The sequence below is a fragment of the Pleurodeles waltl genome, chromosome 5 (genome assembly GCF_031143425.1).
Source record: "Pleurodeles waltl isolate 20211129_DDA chromosome 5, aPleWal1.hap1.20221129, whole genome shotgun sequence".
In the NCBI taxonomy this organism is placed as follows: domain Eukaryota; kingdom Metazoa; phylum Chordata; class Amphibia; order Caudata; family Salamandridae; genus Pleurodeles; species Pleurodeles waltl.
Genome location: NC_090444.1, coordinates 1,068,092,014 through 1,068,110,939, shown reverse-complemented (window position 1 = coordinate 1,068,110,939; position 18,926 = coordinate 1,068,092,014).

Below are 18,926 nucleotides of genomic sequence, written 5' to 3'. Positions count from 1 at the left end.
ATGTGGTGACTTCAACACTAAACCTCATTCTATCCTCTGGGATGAACAAGTAGCAGAGGAAGACTATGCTTGGAATATCCCAACGCCTCTTATCCAACGTTGTAAAGACTCCAAGAAAGGAGAATTAATCTTTGAAGCATTAATAGAAGGAGGAATCCGCACATTAAACGGGAGAACAAATTCAGACAGAACTTTCAAATCTACCTTTCGAACTGGAAAAAGGCAAAGTATAATCGACTATATGGCAATAAACATCGAAGCCTGGCATTATGTCATCGATATGGAAATAAGGGACCGAATTGAGAGTGATCACGACCCACTGCTAATGGAGATAGTCCATCCGGACCCGAGCCCAGGGAAGGCTGAGTCTCCATTCAACGGAAATAGCTTAACAATAACTATGAGACCAAATAGGAAAAACATATTAAGGTCAAATGAGGATGAACCTTATATGAGCGTACCTAGTCAAACCTGGCTGTTATCACTTAGCACGTTTTTAAACCTATCAGTTAATGACGCTTTACCCCTCTTGCATAACTTTAATAATTTGCTATTGCAAACAAAAAAGGAAAAGATCAAGCATCTTCAAATCAATCCTAAAATGATGGAGGGCTGGTTCGATGAAGAGTGTTTGAAGCTAAAAAAGACTTTATCACAAGCACTGAAGAACCGGCACTTGAATGACTCCAATGAGCAACATTTTTATGAATGTAGGCAACAGTACAAAAAATTATTAAGATACAAAAGGAAGATATTTCCACATAAACTTTGGAAAACTCTACTGCAAGCAATATCGGCAGGGAACTCCAAAAAGTTTTGGGAGATAATCAGGTGGGGATGCGAAGGTCCCTGGAAAAACCTAGAACTGAATATCAACCCTCAACTTTGGGTAAAGCATTTTACCGCCTTGTACCAGGAAGTGGCCAAAACGGCATCAGGGATGACCAATAACCCAAACATACTCACTCAAGGACTGGCAGGCAGAAATCAAAGATTAAGTAAAGTATTTCCTTTTCAAAAGACTTACGCAGTACCTTCAAATCGGCTTGCTAGATTGGTAAACGAAACCCAGAATGTACTAGTTCCCAACGAATTCCCCAGCACAAATTCCACGCAAGTAGTCCATGTCATTCCACGTGCAATGGAGTCAATACCGGAATTCCGTGAAAAAGAAATTAAACAAGTTATCCTCCTCCAAAAGCCGCATAAGGCGGCAGGCCCAGATGGTATCCCTTCAGACGCTTACCGTAACCAGCTATCGTTATGGTTACCTGCTCTAGCCCGTCTATTCAACAGTGTTTGGCACCACGAGGTAATCCCTTCCTCTTGGAAGGAATCAATAATCGTTCCAATTCACAAAAAAGGGCCTCGGGACATGGTGAGCAATTACAGACCTATTTCACTGCTTGATAGTGTTGGAAAGATTTTTGCCAAAATGATTCAGTCGCGTCTAGACCAATGGCTAGAGGACGGAGATTTAATATCAACACACCAAGCTGGTTTTAGGAGAGGCCAAAGTACAACAGATCAACTTTTTAAGCTAAACATGATCTGCGCTAAATACGCCACCCTTAAAGACTGTCCATTATATCTTGTCTTTGTGGATCTCCAAACAGCCTTTGACAGCGTAAATCGCCAAACACTATGGCAGTTATTGTCGGAAATGGGCATACAGGGAAAAATCTTAAGGCTGTTAATTCTATTGCATACAGGAAACACTGCCACGGTCAGATATACCACGAGAAACGATTATACGGCTGAAATTCCAATCGAGCGAGGTGTAAAACAAGGCTGCGTTTTGGCCCCAACCTTATTTAATTGTTATATAAATGAAGTAAGTCAAGTTCTGAAGGAATTAAATCTGGATGTGCCAAAACTAGCCAATGAAAGTATACCTATCCTGCTCTTTGCTGATGACGCTGTATTATTGGCAAGAACGGAGATAGCAATGCATCGACTACTTAGGGGTTTCGAATCATTTTGTACCTCAAGGAGCATGGTAATCAATGAGGGGAAAACAAAGTTTATGATTCTTAACCAAAAACAGACGATGCAATCGACCTTTAGGGCAAACAATAATCCTTTGGCCCGAGTGGCTACTTACGATTACCTGGGCTGCAGACTAGACGAAACCACAAATCTATAAAAGTAGCATTTCCTTGGCCCAACAAGCTGGAGCAGTACTCAGATTCGCAAAAGCTACAGGCAATCATTCCGTGAGTTCTGCACTGCTCGCATACAAAACAAAAGCAAGAGCCGCAGCACTTTATAGCGCAGAGATCTGGGGATTCAGAAAGACTCCATCAATACAAGTAACCGAGAACAAATTTTTACGTCGATTACTTTGTCTAGGCAATGCCACACCAATGAATGCAATAAGAATTGATCTACAGATGAGAAAGGTCGAGGACTACATTGCTCTGGCTCCAGTAAGATACTGGATCCGTATTTGGTCAAAAGAGGCTCTCAAACCATATAGAGACGTACTTAAGGACATCATGAAGCTACAAAGCCATCGGAAATTGCCCTGGTTCAAACATATCTCAACTATCATGGCTGCCATCGGCCAGGAAGACTTCTGGCTCCATCCAGAAAAAATCGGAAGGCCTAGTCTAGCTGTCATAAAAAAGGCATATTGGGAGCGAAAGACTGAGACTATGTGCGAGTCATTTAGCCCTTTATTTAAGCGGTATATTTTGTTTAACCAAGAGCTTAAACCAGCAATATTCATAGACAGTATTTATCCGGAGGAAAAAAGGTCTCTCTACTTTAAATTCCGTATGGGCACACTACCTGTGACGGCGGTGGTCAACAGATGGCAACCCGCTCCTCTGGGTAGATTAGAATGCTGTCCATGTCTTCATGGTGGCCCGGAAACACTTTCCCACTTCCTTTTATTATGTCACTTTACGCTTAAACTCCGTAAACTGTACCTACGTCCACTTTTCAGATCTCACGGAGTTAGGAAGTGCAAGGAGGCGGAAGCGCTATGTATGCGATCAGACGAGAAATACATCGTGACAAAGGTCTCAACTTATATCTTGGAAGCATGGAAATTACGTCTATCAATGCACCCATAGTTGGCATAAGCATAACAGCCTATGTTATCCCGTAGCTATCTAGCTTGGGAAATTGGTGCAGGGTAGCGTAAAACTGGGTTAGGCCTCGGGCTTCTATTAAATGGTTGGAAGGCACTGCAAGGTCCCAAACGATTCGTCCCAGAATAAGACATTTTAAATATTATATTTATAATGCCTTTCTAGAATAAGTTAAGTTTTTATGTAAATTATGGCTATATATCAGGTTTTACGATAATGTATGGTAAATCGGATACATTTCGGTACATGTTAAATCAAAAATTCAAGCACAGTTTCCCTTTTTACTGAGATGTTTTATTTAATGTGATTTTTATCGAGTGTGATGGATTGATATTTATTGTGTGATTATTGTTAAGGCCGGATAGGCTAACAACAATTAAAAATAAATGGAAATGGCAATTAAAAATGGCATTCCAATTTTTACTTGCATCTTAGGGTTGGACGTCACATTCATACAACCAAATGTACAATAATGCTTCATGTGATGTACACACACACCTGGTCAACCAACAAATTAGTTGTCAAAGCACACACTTTTAGCCAAAGGCAATTAGGTATTGTACATATGTGCGTCACATTGCTATCCTCTCCTTATGGCAAACATGCACAATTTGTGCCACACATATATGTAGGCCACACTTATGACCATCTATGACTTCAGCCAACTGTAAACATACTGTGAAGGGTGTAGTGGATGATGTTCCGCTGCAGTATGATGTCACACATGTGAACATACACCATCAACACCATACTGTCTTCAATTAGCCAATCTCTGATGTGTTCCAAATGTAAAATAACCAAAAAAGAAGTAAAAATGCCCCAAACCAGTTAATGCACTGTAATTTTGACGTCCCTAGCGGTGTGCGTCATTTTTTGTTGCACAAAACTGTATTTGCGTCATTTGTTTTGACGCACAGGAGTGAAATATAGCCCGCATCCAGATATTTGTACAGCCCATGTATCATTATGTGGATGCTGGTTAATATTCACGTCTGTGCGTCAAAAAAAATGACGCAAATACAGTTTTGTGCAACAAAAAATGACGCATAACGCGAAAAAGGTGGGACTTTTCATTCAGGAAGTGATGTAATAGGATATCCTGTTTACAGATCATGTACAGTGGGTGTACTTTCACTTTCACTTTGCAGTCTATGATCCTTCTACACTGTGTGGCTGTGTAGAGAGTGTTGTCCAGAGATTGTGTGCTGTATTTGTCCTGTGTGCTATCTGTAAAGTCCTTTTGTGAAATAAAGTTTGTTTGTGTGTACTGTAGTACTGTGTTTTGTCTACATTTGTCCATTTATCTTGTCGATTTATTGTTTGTGGGAGTCTGTTGTGGGTAGTGTTAATTTGGGGATAGTTGGGCTCTTTTAGTGTTTAGGTTTACTTTTTTTCTGTCTTTTTACCCCTACTTTCACCCATTTCCCCTTTCTATTTCTTTTACCCCTATTCCTTCTCTTCAATTATAAGTATGTCTGGTAGGCCACATCTTGGCAGGATGGGGGAAGAGGAGTTGGGGGGCTTCATCTGGCTGGTGACACATTTCTTGCCGCTCATGATCCAGGCAGGGGGCAGGGTCATACAGGGGTACCCGACAGAGGCGCGCAGAATCCGGTGGGGAAAGGTGCTGCATCACCTGCAGCGTGTGTATGCCAGCCAGAGGAGTGACCACCAGCTGAAGCACCGGTGGGCTGACCTCATCACCAGGGATCAGGATCTCTTGGACCACCTGGGAATCATGATTGGTGGCACTGTTGGTGAGTACGACTATTGTTATTGTGCACAAATGAATGCTCTGTAGTGACATCAGGGGATTAGTGCAATGTCTGCCAGCTAACTTGATGACTGTGTGTAATTTTTGGGACATATAAGGGTAATCATTGATGCACTATGGCAAGGATCACAATTGCTAGCTGTCAGGTAGCACGTGCTCTGCAAACTTACAGGTTACTTTACTTTGAAGGAAATTGGTGCGGCCTTTCTGTCAGCACAGCTAACAAAATAGGAGCCATTCATGGCTATATAGGGTATTATTGACAGAGAAGTACATTTAGGCCAACTATGTTGACGCAATTGCTAGACTGACTTTAGAATCACTACATGATGCTGAAAATGAGTGCTGCCTTCACGACAATTTATAATAGCAAAGTGGCTCAAACATTGGTCTCATGTGAGTCTGGTGAGTGTGGAAGAAAAGCGTTCACAGAAGTACTATGAATGTGTGGGATTATTGTGTTTCTTAATCTTTTTGGATAAATGTCAGTTCATTATTTGAATACATCGTGTAAAGGTGTAAGGTGCCCTCAGCTAACATCGTAAGATGTTTGTTGGAATCGGTTGAGCCACAATCCAAATATGGATGGCAGTCCAAGTGTATGCACATGGCTTTACATCTCCATGGTTGGTGCAAATTACCATAGCTGGGCAACATCAATTGACTATACTGTAACAACAGGATGGCTTACAGGAGTCCCTGCCCCTCCCTCTGTACATTGGGCCTATGTGCACTAAATGGCATGTTTGACTGGTAATGCAGTCCTCAAGTAACCAGGCGTTGGATGTTTCTCTTGGATGCACATGATGAGACGATTACACTCCATATTTTTTAGTGCTCACCAATTATGGGGCAAGTTTGCAACCACATGATAGTTAGGGCCAATGTATGTGTGCAGATATGTGTGTAACTGTCACAGGAGACCCATGCAATGTACAAGTTGGCCGTGAAATACCAGATGCAGTACCATCACGTCTGAATGGCTGCCATTTACTTATTCAGCCTACACATTGTAAATGATATTGAAAATGTTGCACTGTGCACAGATTTTGAGCACATTTCTTCCTTCCATACCTTACAGGTGAACCGGCGCCCTACACTGTGGGAGAGGTGGTGTCATTTGAGGACCCCGACCACTACAGTAAGTGTTGATATGTCTGTTATGTGTTGTGTTTGCTGGTTATGGACTCGTGTGAGTTGGACACATAGCAAGGTGTGATGCTGTGGGCAAGTTTTTCACTTGTTCCATGAGTGGGAATGCAGTTTTCACATGTTTTGAGTTAGGCAATGCGTATCCAATGGTGTCATGTAGGGATTGTAGGACATCCCTGTAGGCCCCACTGTGAGTACAGGGGATAGTCATGTGTCTGACACTTGTATCACCAAGAGTCGCAATGGAAGTCAGCCCCTATTTAGTCAGCCTGTCAGACCCACATTCTCTAAGATTAGTGGAGCTAATAGCTTCCCAATAGACATCTGCTTCACTATTTACCTACGTAATTTTGAAACATTAGGTAGAACCTCCTAGCATCATGTACTTCCACATGTAGTGCATCAAGTCTGTGGAACCTGAGTGTAATGGCCTAGGTGTGCATGCAATTCATGATCATGGGTGTTCTAGCAACTCTGTGTCTGATGTAAGTCAGGCCTCACTGGAAGTATATGTTGTGTACTAAGTTCTGATTTTCCTGACATGTCTGACCCTATGAGTGCTCTAGGGTTTGCTGACTCCTAATTGTAGATAGACCTTACCTGTGGTGTGTCTGTAGAGACAAACATGTGTGGATTAGCCTATACACTCCTCGGTGTACATGTTGTTGGCAAATTATAATTGTATATCCACCACCCCCCCTCAAACACGGCCATGGGTTTGTGAATGGGGTACCTAGTATTGATGCTACCAGTATGTTACACATACCTGTGAATAAGTGACGGTTTGGTTGCATAGTAGTATACACACTCAGGTTTGGCACTTGGTACCATACTGGAAAGTCCAGTTACAACTTGCAGACCATGTGGCTTTAGTTTTGCTTTCCGTCCACTGAAATTTGTAGCCCAGCTCTTGGTGGAGGATATGCAGCATGATTCTTAGATGTTAACTGTCAGAAGTCAGATTGCAAGTCAAGGCCAGTTGTTACCCATCTTGTGGGTTATGAATGTGCTTTCTGTGATGTGACCTTTGTTGTCTGGCCTGCCATGTACTTCCTCAGGAACATTCGATGCTCTGTATTGTGATATGGGCTGTTAGAAGTACAGCAGATGTATTGTCTGATTAACTTGCTGTGCTGTTTCACACAATGCAGTTACTAATGTGGCATATCTGCATTTGTCTTCACAGCAGCTAACATGACTCCAGACCAGGTCCGTGAATTTCAGCGTCGGGCCATGCAATACCAGCACATCCTGCTGGTGGAGTCGGGGTTCCGGAGGATGGCCCGGCGATATCGCCATGAACGTGCCTCCGGGGGATGGCGAACCTTCCCGCAGGGTGGGCCTACTGTGCCCACCATAGCCAACAGAGAAACAACCACCAATGAGAGCCAGGTGGCCCCACCCACAGCTGCCTCTGTTCAATCTACATCTGCTGGACTTCCTGGCCCCAGCATTGCCACCGGTGCAGGAAAGCCCACACAGACCACCTCCACCGGTACCCAGACTGCCACTGCTCCAGCTGTTGACCCTGCAGCCTTCAATAGACTTGAAAACAAGATGGACAAAGTGCTGCGCAAGGTGAGCCACCTGAGCCGGGAAGTGCGGCACATTAAACGGCGGGTCAAGGATATCAAGAGGACCCTCCGGAGGGCCAACCTCTAGACAGTTGAATAGATGGACATGATACCCTCCCCTCCCTCCTCTTTCCTTGTTCTTATAGTTAGTGGGCTTAGGGGGCTTAGTGTTAGGTTAGTATAGGTTGTTAGTTTAGTCAGTGTTAGTGGGTGGGGGTAGGGGGTCCTGCTTGTTTCTTTTTTGACTTATTACATGTGTGGGTGGGTGGGTGGGGGGCTTTGTTGGGGTTCTTGTGTGTAAAAAAAAAAAAAAATAATCCAAAAACATTTTTAAAAAAATTACCAAAAAAATATATATTTGTTCAGGATAGTATAGTATGTGTTTAGGTTAGTATGTGTTGTCCTCAATGTGTCCCGTCTCATAAGGGGGATGGGGGGTAGATGTTTAGAACATTTTGTTACATGTGATAAGTAAGTGTAGCTTAGGTTAGTTAGGGACAGTTGTGGGTAATGAGTAGTCAGGGTAGATTAGGGTAGGTAAGATTTTTCCCTCAGTTTCCTCATCTATGGTTAGCTTTTAATAAATATTTGGTTACCCCTTAATAGTATGTGTTGAATGATACTTGATCGTGGGTTTGGATTCCGTGTACATCTCTTTTGTACCATAACATCTGTGTCCAATGCTACAAACAAATCCCAACTGAGCTGTACGATTGGCAGCTAACCCAGAGCTACCTTGCAAAGTGTCTACCCTTTGTTGCAACCACCAATCACAGTTAATATGGATGACAATGGCCCTCATTCTGACCTTGGCGGGCGGCGGAGGCCGCCCGCCAAAGTCCCGCCGTCAGGTTACCGTTCCGCGGTCGAAAGACCGCGGCGGTAATTCTGACTTTCCCGCTGGGCTGGCGGGCGGTCGCCTTCAGACCGCCAGCCAGCCCAGCGGGAAAGAGGCTTCCACGATGAAGCCGGCTCGGAATCGAGCCGGCGGAGTGGAAGCTGTGCGACGGGTGCAGTTGCACCCGTCGCGTATATCACTGTCTGCGCAGCAGACAGTGAAATACATGTAGGGGCCCTCTTACGGGGGCCCCTGCAATGCCCATGCCAGTGGCATGGGCACTGCAGGGGCCCCCAGGGGCCCCGCGACCCCCCCTACCGCCATCCGGATCTCGGCGGTCCGACCGCCGGGATCTGGATGGCGGTAGGGGGGGTCGGAATCCCCGCGGCGGTGCAGCAAGCTGTGCCGCCGCGGAGGATTCAATGGGGCCGCGGTACACTGGCGGGACCCCGCCAGTGGTGCCGGTCCGACCGCGGCTTTACCGCCGCGGTCGGAATCCCCATTGGAGCACCGCCGGCCTGTCGGCGGTGCTCCCGCGGTCCTCCGCCCTGGCGGTCAAAGACCGCCAGGGTCAGAATGACCCCCAATGTGTTTCTGTTGATAAGTGTGTTTTCAAAGTCACTAACAGTGCTTCCAGACTTGATATTGGGGAAACAGTTTTAGGTCTGACTGCAGTGTGATGATCATGCACACCCTTATAAGATGAGTTCTCATTGGCAATCTTGTATTCTTGTCTTCATCACCTTCATACATCATTTGTGACACATTTCGGCATGATTACCTATTTGTACATTAACGCAGACACCTTCATTTGTGCAGTTTTTTTAGTGTTAACTTAGATTAGTGTGGCCTGTTTATTGTGTAATTTTTGCATATTGACAACATTTAGCGGGCACTATTTGATGACTTAGGGCCAGATGTAGCAAAGTTGGGAATTGCGACTTGCAATTTGCGAGTCGGAGCGACTAGCAAATTGCAAGTCGCAATTTCCAATGCAGAACGGTGTCACAGACACCGTCTGCGACTCGCTATGGGGTCGCAATGACCCACCTCATTAATATTCATGAGGTGGGTCGCAAATTGCGGCCCCATAGCGAGTCTAGGCACTCACAAACATGGAGGCCTGCTGTAGTCAGCAGACCTCCATGTTCGTGACTGCTTTTAAATAAAGCAGTTTTTTTTTTTAAGTGTAGCCCGTTTTCCTTAAAGGAAAACGAGCTGCACTTAAAAAAAAATCTGAAACCTTTAGTTTCCATGGGGACCCCTTCCAATTTGCTAGTGGGTTACCATCCACTTGAAGTGGATGGTAACTGCGACACCATTTGCGACCGCATATGCGGTCGCAAATGGTATTGCATACCACTCCGAATCGCAAATAGGAAGGGAACACCCCTTCCTATTTGCGATTCTGAAATGCATATTGCGAGTCGGTACCGACTCGCAATATGCATTTCTGCATAGGGAAACGCGATTAGCGAGTCGCAAACGGCAATTTTTGCCGTTTGCGAGTCGCTATCCGTTTCCTGCATCTGGCCCTTAGTTATCCCCTGAGGAAGCATTCTTCTGTCCAACACAGCATGGTGGTGTATGGTTTCTCGCTTCATCAGATTATTCCCTCAGGATGGGCAGAGTATGATGCAATCATGGTCACTGTGCAGATTTCTCTAACTACATAATATCTGGACAGTTGTATTGACAAGCTACGTTATTTGACAGTAGGGACATTTCAATTATCTACAGCGCAGTTGATATGTCACATTACCCAGAGACAGATTTGTTGTGTAAGTGCTATTTATTGAAAAGTGCTGTAGTGCTATATGTACATTGTCCATGACTGTGAGTCCATTATAGTGATATCTTCCATTGTGATTCAACACAAGGGTTTACCAAAATGCTTTTGTCATGCTGGGGTTGCTGTTTCAGACAGTACAGAGGGACAGACTTAGCCAATGAGTAGGAGAAAGACAATCAATGGGCTGGGTGACAAGATATACAGTGGTTTGCAGAACAGTGCTTGAGTACAGTTGTTGCAAGACTGGCAAGTTACAAAGCGCAGGACCTTGGTAATAGTTGGCCATGTGGCAGGGACTAGTGCTTCCGGGTCATTTTCCTTGTGAATGTGATCTGTTCCATGTCTTCTTCTTCTGATGTGTGTGTTGCCTACTTTGTCTTTGTTGTTGTTGGTTGTGAAGGGGCAACACACACCTCAGTGTTAGAAGACGTGGAGTCAGACATCCCGGTGGCTGCTCCCTGTGAAGGTCTTAAGGGCAGTACTGCTGCAAGGAGGGCCTGCTGGTTTCTGAGAATAGCAGCCACATCACGATGGTAGGCAGCCAGGTCTGCCCTGAGGGGTTCAATGTTGCATTCGTGCACGCGTTGACAGGATTGCTGTTGAAGGTGTTGGGTCAACTGTATTACAGCTGTGCTGATTTCCTTCTGGGTTTTCTGCAGTTCCTGCAAGATAGATGTTAGGGCTTGCATAGCTGCTGCCTGATCTGCAGATGACATCATGCACAACCGCACCCCCTCAAGGCTGGCTGCCATATTTTGCATCCCCACCCGCACCTCCTTGGTCGGCTCCCGCTGTACTCCAACTACAGTTCTCTCAAAGCTGGTGCCAGTGTCGTCTGAGTCCTCAGCTGTATTGTACCTGGCAGGTCTTACAATTGGGGTGGTGGGTGGTTCCTCTGCGATGGCTGCTTGTTCTGTGCTCCTCCTTGTGACAGAAGGTGGGGTCTGGAGGGTTTCAAGGACCTTTTGGATAGTCTCCTGGGGAATGTTTATCGGCTCGTCATCCATGTCATCAGGGAAATCTGGGACAGGCATATCGGCAGGAGATCCATCTTCCTCTGCAATGAAACAGGGTACAATTAGTGTGTCTGTGTTGTGACAATTTTGACGTGACGTGCCTGCCTTTTGATGAATTCACTTTGTGATCTTGTTTTGTATTAATATCTGCAGTCCTTCAGATGGGCATTGTTTCAGGCCTATGGCCCACCTGTGTGTCACATGTATGTTATTGGGTTATCAGACTTGTCAGCCTCATCGCCTCTAGGTGTTAGTTTATGCCAAATCGAGAATTGCCACCGTCTTGTCCTACTCGACCCTCCGTGTATATCCATTCTCATGGTGAGACCTTTCACTGGCTGTGGGTGTTCTGATGGCCCTGGCAGCACACTTAAATCAGGACCTGCCCCAATCCCTGATCGTTCACATCGACTTAAATGTAATTGACATGTTGCATATCCTATGCATGGCAATGTTATGATCTGATATGGATGTTGACATTGTTAATGTGTCCTGCTGATGTTGGGTAATGTGTGTTACATTGGATTCCCCTGATAGTCGTATCAGTGTCCTATTTCGTCCTCTGACTGTCCAAGTGTATTTCAGTGACCATTTACATGTGTCCCCTCCTCAATGCTGTTGTCTGAGCAGTATGACATTTGGGCTGTTGCCTTGTTACCCAGGCACAGGATGGACCCCGTCATATGCAGCATGGGTGTGTCCTTAGTGCTGTGTCGCTCCTATTGTTGTTTACTCTGGCTGATGTTTGTGACAACTATGGGCATTGACATTTGAGTGTACTGGGGCCTTTGTCTTGTTTCAGGAGATTGTTTCAGATGTCATCCTCACCCCCTAATTTAGGTATGTATGTTCCATGGGGAGGTTAATGCCGTTGGCTACTTGAGCTGCACACAGGTCAGAGGTGGTAGTGGCAACTGTTGTCGCAGTTACATTGCAGTTGTCGGTTTGGCTAGAGGATTGCTAATAGGGCCCTAGTTAATGTTGGAGGTATGTTGGCTGACAAGTGCCAGGATGTCAGTTTGACGTAGTGGCCTTCCCTCCTGTTGTGGCTTTCCCTTTGCTCCATCGTTGGCATGACAGCATGCCCCCATGGGACTGTTGTTGGTGTTGTGTAATGGTGTGCCCCGGGTCTTCTCAGAACGGGCCATGCCCCCCTGCCGTGCCCCTTTACCCATGCCACTCCATGTATATGAAGACTTCCATGCAATGTGTAGTAGGTATTTCCCCCCCCGGTTGCAGTTGACATTAGTGCTTTTTAATTCCCCATGCGACTTACCCTGCATGTGGTTGTCTCCTGGTAGTCTGCTCTGTCCTGTCCTTGAATCCCTGTGACGATCTCCTCAGGGATGACGGCTGCGACCATCTCCTCCATGTGGTTCAGGGCCTCGTGGTGTGCTGGACTCCCACCTCCAGTCTGCAGTGCTGCCATCCTGTTCCTGACCATCTTTTCCTTGGTCCTGCGTTTGCAGTCATGCCAGCGTTTCTTGCACTCGATGACTATTCTGCGTACTTCAGCCACACTTTTAATCTTGTCAACAATTTGTTGCCATATAGCCTCTCTCCTACTGATTGGCAACTTTGATGAGACAAACAGTTGGTGCTGGTGTTCCGTCACCTCTTTAACCAGGATTTCCTGCTCCTCTGCACTGAAGCAACACTTTCTTTTCTTCTTAAAAGTCTCCTGGTTCTTGTGTGGGTCCTCCTGACTGGTTCCTGGTCTGCTGTCATCTTCCTGGGGTCTGTAGTGGCATCTGGGATCCATTTTGGCTCTCCTCTGGTGAAATGGCTGTGTTCGCTGTGTTTTTTGGTGCTATTGCGGCAAAAAAAAGGCGCATATCCGGTTTGCGGTGTCGTAAATCGACCCACAGGCATTTCCGTCGCGTTAACGTCGTTTTCCTTTACGACTTGACGCCGCGGTGTGCGTCAAAAATAATGACTCCCACCTGTTGTTTGCGCCGCCGTGCGTCAAAGTATAAATCTGACGCCCGCACGGCTCACCAAAATGGCGTTAGCCGGCTGTAATATTTTTGACGCGAAACTGCGCCGGCACAGTTTTGCGTCAAAAAGTATAAATATGGGCCTTAGTGTTTGGAACATCACATAAGTAAGTGGACACATCAAAATGATCTATTGCAAAACTACCTGTGTTTGGGGGTGGGGGGGTCACCTATGTTTTTGGTCCCGGGTGTGCTCTTTATCTAGGGAAACCTACCAAACCCAGGCATGGTTTAAAACTAGACACCCCAAGGAGTCCAGGGAGGTGTGGCTTGCCTGGATCCCCCAACATTTTCTTACCCAGACTCCTCTGCAAACCTCAAAATTTGCTTTGAAAAGCATTTTTTCCTCACTTTTCTTTGTAGGATCACCACTCCGGCACACATTTCCCACCACCCAGAGTTCCCCTCAGTCTCCCAAGCAAAATGATACATGACTTGTGTGGGTCCCCAAAGCAGAGTATAAAAGAAAAATATGTGCTTATCAGCTCGCTGTGCTAACCCCTCAATCTCTACAGTTTATTGGCATTTTTCTGTTGCAGACACCTGGGCCACCTACACATGTGAGGTATCATTTTTATCAGGAGACTTGGTGGAACACTGGATGGAAGGAAATTTGTGACCAAAATGTGAGGAAAAAGTATTTTTTTAGCCAAATTTCGAGGTTTGCAATGGTTTCTGGGTAACAGACCATGGTGAAAGCCCCACAAGTCACCCCATCTTGGATTTGCCTAGGTGACTAGTTTTTAAAAATGCATAGGTTTTGTAGGTTTCCCTAGGTGCCGGCTGAGCAAGAGGCCAAAATCCACAGCTAGGCACTTTGCAAAAAACAGCTGTTTTCTTTGGGAAAATGTGATGGGTCCACATTGTGTTTTGGGGCATTTGCTGTTGCGGGAACTAGACCTACCCACACAAGTGAGGCACCATTTTTATCGGGAGACTTGGCGCAACGCTGGGTGGAAGGAAATTTGTGGCTCCTCTCAGATTCCAGAACGTTATGTCACCGAAATGTGAGGAAAAAGTGTTTTTTTAGCCACATTTTGAGGTTTGCAAAGGATTCTGGGTGACAGAACCTGGTGAGAGCCCCACAAGTCACCCCATCTTGGATTTCCCTAGATGTCTAGTTTAAAAAAATGCACAGGTTTGGTAGGTTTCCCTATGTGCCGGCTGAGCTAGGCGCCAAAATCTAAAGCTAGGGACTTTTAAAAAAACATGTCAGATTTCAATGTAAAAATGTGATGTGTCCATGTTGCGTTTCCTGTCGCGAGCATTAGGCCTACCCACGCAAGTGAGGTACAATTTTTATCGGGAGACTTGGGGGAACACAGAATAGCAAAACAAGTGTTATTGCCCCTTGTCGTTCCCTTAATTTTTTCCAAATGGAAGACAGTGTGTAAAAAAGACTTCTAATTGAGAAATCTCCTATAATTCACATGCTAGTATGGGCACCCCGGAATTCAGAGATGTGCAAATAACCACTGCTTCTCAACACCTTATCTTGTGCCCATTTTGGAAATACAACGGTTTTCTTGACACCGATTTGTCGCTCTTTGGGGCATATTTATACTCTGTCTGCACCGAATGTGCGTCAAACATTTTGACGCACATTCGGCGCAAACCATGCTCCATATTTATACAATGACGCCCGACCCCGCAAACGCCAAATTCCGCCATGTGCATCATTTTCTGGATGTGGAAAACCACCTTGCGTTACTGACATGCAAGGTAGACGTTCCCGTCCAAAAAATGTCTTAAACACCCGTGTTCAATTTTTATGCTACCGCACAAAAATCCCGCACGGCCAGGAGGTGGAGTCGGAAAATGGCACACAGCCCGATTGGCATAAAAAAATAACGCCTTGGTCAGGGCAGGCGTTAAAATGGGGCAAACACACCACTACTTAAGGAAAACACACACAAGCAACAGCATAGCTCCATAAGGAAGACATGGAGGTGCTTTTCATCCAGCATGCACGAAGACGCAGAGCATAGGACCAATAACAGCAGTTTCCACAACACCAGCAGGGACCCCAAAGAAAACGCAGAAGGCAGGAGAGGATGCCTTCTGGGACTCCGGCAACAAGACATCATCCAGAGGTACAGACTCAACTGGCAAGCCATTCAGCAGCTGCGCAACATTGAGCCACAGCTGGCACCCAGCTTGCAGACACCCCACATCATTCCACCAGAGACCAAGCTGCTAGCTGTCCTCCACATGTTGGCAAGTGGCTCCTTTCAAACCACTGGTGCCCTGGTTGCCGGAATCTCACAGCCCTCATTCTCTGCCTTTCTACTAAAGGTATTGAATGCCATCATCTGCCTCACACCCCGCCACATCAGCTTCCCCAACACACAGCTGAAGCAGCAGGAGACCAAACAGGGCTTCTATCGAATCAACGGCTTCCCACACGTGCTTGGTGCCATTGACTGCACACATGTACGCATTGTGCCACCTGCTGCAATTGAACATCTATACTGCAACAGGAAGCACACACACTCCATCAATGTGCAGGCCATTGTCGATCACTGGGGAATGATCACCAACATCGTGGCAAAGTATCCTGGGAGTGTACATGATTTATTAATCTTCCGCCACTGCACCATCAATCAACACTTTCAGGATGAACGATATGGAAATGGCCTACTTGTTGATAAGTACAGAAACCTACTTATAGACACACAGCACAGCAACCCTGTAGGACACACAACACATACAACACTACATTGACACGTGGCCAGGAAGACACTGAGGTTGTGACACTGCTAGGCATGTTTGAATTCCTGACCTAATGGGATATACACCTATGGACAAATGAGAGGTCCAAATAACAACAGATGCCACTCCAAAGACAAAAGGGAACAATTTAAAACTACACAATGACAATGACATGGCCTTAACTGGCAGTACAACTTGGAAGATTAATCTTTCAATATCACATCAATAACACTCAATCAAATACCCTTCCAACCAATAAGTACTGTGTAAGGGGTGTGCAATGTGTTTTGCTGCAAGTCAAACACCATGAGACACATAGCATGATGATGATGACTCTAATGAAGGTGACATGGAATCATTGAGGCAGTACCAATATCTCACATCACTCCTGCTCTGACATTGCCCCCTACCAATAAGCAAGTGGACTGTGCTAAGAACACATGTTGATGTGACAATATTTAAAGTGCACATTGCTACACATACGGTTTGAGACAATTTCACATATACTCAACAGGCATATGGACCTTCTGACACTCAAAACGTCAACCTCACAACCAAGTTAGTAAGCTGAACTGGACCAGGTTCTGTAGTATAGGTACAAATTTGAACATGAGTCAACTCCGCAAGGGCAGAGAAATAGGTCTGCAGAGAACTTGTCACACATGGGACATTTGTGCATTGTCAATGTCAACAATTCAGTGCTGAAAAGTTATGGAGATGTGTTGTACATTGGCACCTAGCCAAATCAAAGGGCCTCACTGATGTTTAACAGATTCTATTGCATATGTTAAATTGGATGGGATGTCCAGGCCATATGGAAACAACCGTGTTACCACCACTGTGGAATCGATTCTGTGTATGGAAGTATCATGTCACCCCCCAGTTAAGACACATGGACACCTCTTTCACATGACATAATGCAAGGGAGTACACAATGTACTGCAACTCTACAAAAATACCGCTGACATCCGGTCAATCAGCCAAACACCAGTTCAGATAAAGAAACCACCGATTGCTGATGGTACATCCTAGAAGCCTAGGATTCCACACAATAACACAAACATAGGTGAGTCACAGACAACACAAGAGAACAACTGCCATGCAAAGTGATAATCATGGTGCAAGCAACATCAACATTTTCTCACTCATTTTCTCTTTCAACTGATCAGGGGTATGGGATCCAGCCATGGATCATGACCCCGTTTGCAAACCCAAGCACAGCATCAGAGTGTACCTATAATGAGGCACATCAGAGGACACGCACCATAGTTGAGAGGACATTTTGGCATCCTGAAGTCAAGATTCAGGTGCCTCAACATCACCGGAGGCAGCCTCCTATACTCACCAGAAATGGTCTGCAAGATCATTTTGACCTGTGCAGTCCTGCACAACATTTGTGTAAGGGGGAACATTCCCCTCCATGAATCAGACCCACAAATGGCTGAAGAGGATGAAGAGGAGGATGTTGTCCATCAACGTGAGAGCGACCATACAAACACAGCTGCAGGACTGCGTCGGAGAAAACAGATTGTCCAAAACTTCTTTTAACTATAGACACCATCACCACTGTCTTACCATATCTCATTAAACACCTATTCTAATCACTATATCATGGTCTGGGTAATCATTTTTGCATTTCAGAGTGTAGCCTGATGGAGCATTGCAGAAATACATTTTAGGATACTGAAAAATCCACATCACATTTGATGGGTATGTATGTACAGCCAACTTCACACACACTGTAAATGACATATATCCTGTCCATTTCACATTTGAAGGGCAATAACAGAGGACCATAGCTATTTTGCACATACATGTTGGCAACATGGTTCATTGCAGCATATGGCACACAACAAAGACACCATCATTCAATATGGAAAAAAATGCCTCATACATGAGGCAGTGGATGTGCCATTGCATTGGTAACAGGAATGTATGACCAGACCCTTGACAGCAGTAAGTGTGACATCAGCTATCTTTGCAAGGATTATGTGTGACAAGAAATCCATGTAAGCAGCAAATGGATAGCACGAGTGCCCCAGGTGTGACTAGCATTGCTCACAAGACATCACCTGCACATGTCATTCCATGTCATAAGTCCTGCCACTGCATGTTTTCTGTCTCTCCCCACCCATCTCGAGGGGGACCTGGAAATGGACTATTTGTACCCAGATAATCCCTCATCTACACACACCCAGACTCACATTCTGACTCCAGTGTGCTCCCCTCGTTAGTATGGTATGCCATAGTCATTGTTCATCTGTCTGCATGGACTTCTGGTCGAATAATGCACTGCCTTTTAGTCTGTAGGACCTGTAATCACCTGTCCAGTGCTTCCCATGTGAAAGGTACTGTTAGCCCTTTGAACTTGATTCTCACCTACAGGACTTGTGAGAGACTGAAGCTGCACACACCTGTGAGCAACTCCATGCAGACCAACCATTTGAACATGCACTGCCCTTGCAGCTGCCTGGAACGGCATAGAAACTGCCATTATATGTATATGACTGTTATGCATTGCCCTATAAATCACTTGTCTAACACAGGCCTTGGGTTATTGTGTAACGTTGCAGCACACAGGATAAAAACAGTATACATTTTCCACAGTGTTGTTCCAGCTTTGAACAGTCTCAGTCTGCTCACTGTGTATTTGCCTTGTTCATTTTTGGTCCTGATTGACCCTGCATCCTGTTAGACTGACTGGTTCCTCTCTTTGCGTTACCATAAAGGTTCTCTATGGCTACATTTGACTCATAGTTGTTTTCCATGCCCTCACTTTCCTCCTGGGGTATTATGTCAGGTAGGTCTAAAATGAATACTCAAATACCTTGTATAGCATAATCAGTTTACTTATCGTATCATGGGGTGGAACTTGTCTTCAAATATCCTAATCACAGCCTATCCCTTGTCTGGGTTTCATGTATGCATGAGTGGCAAAAAGTGACTCTGTACCATGGCCGTACGCATGGATTG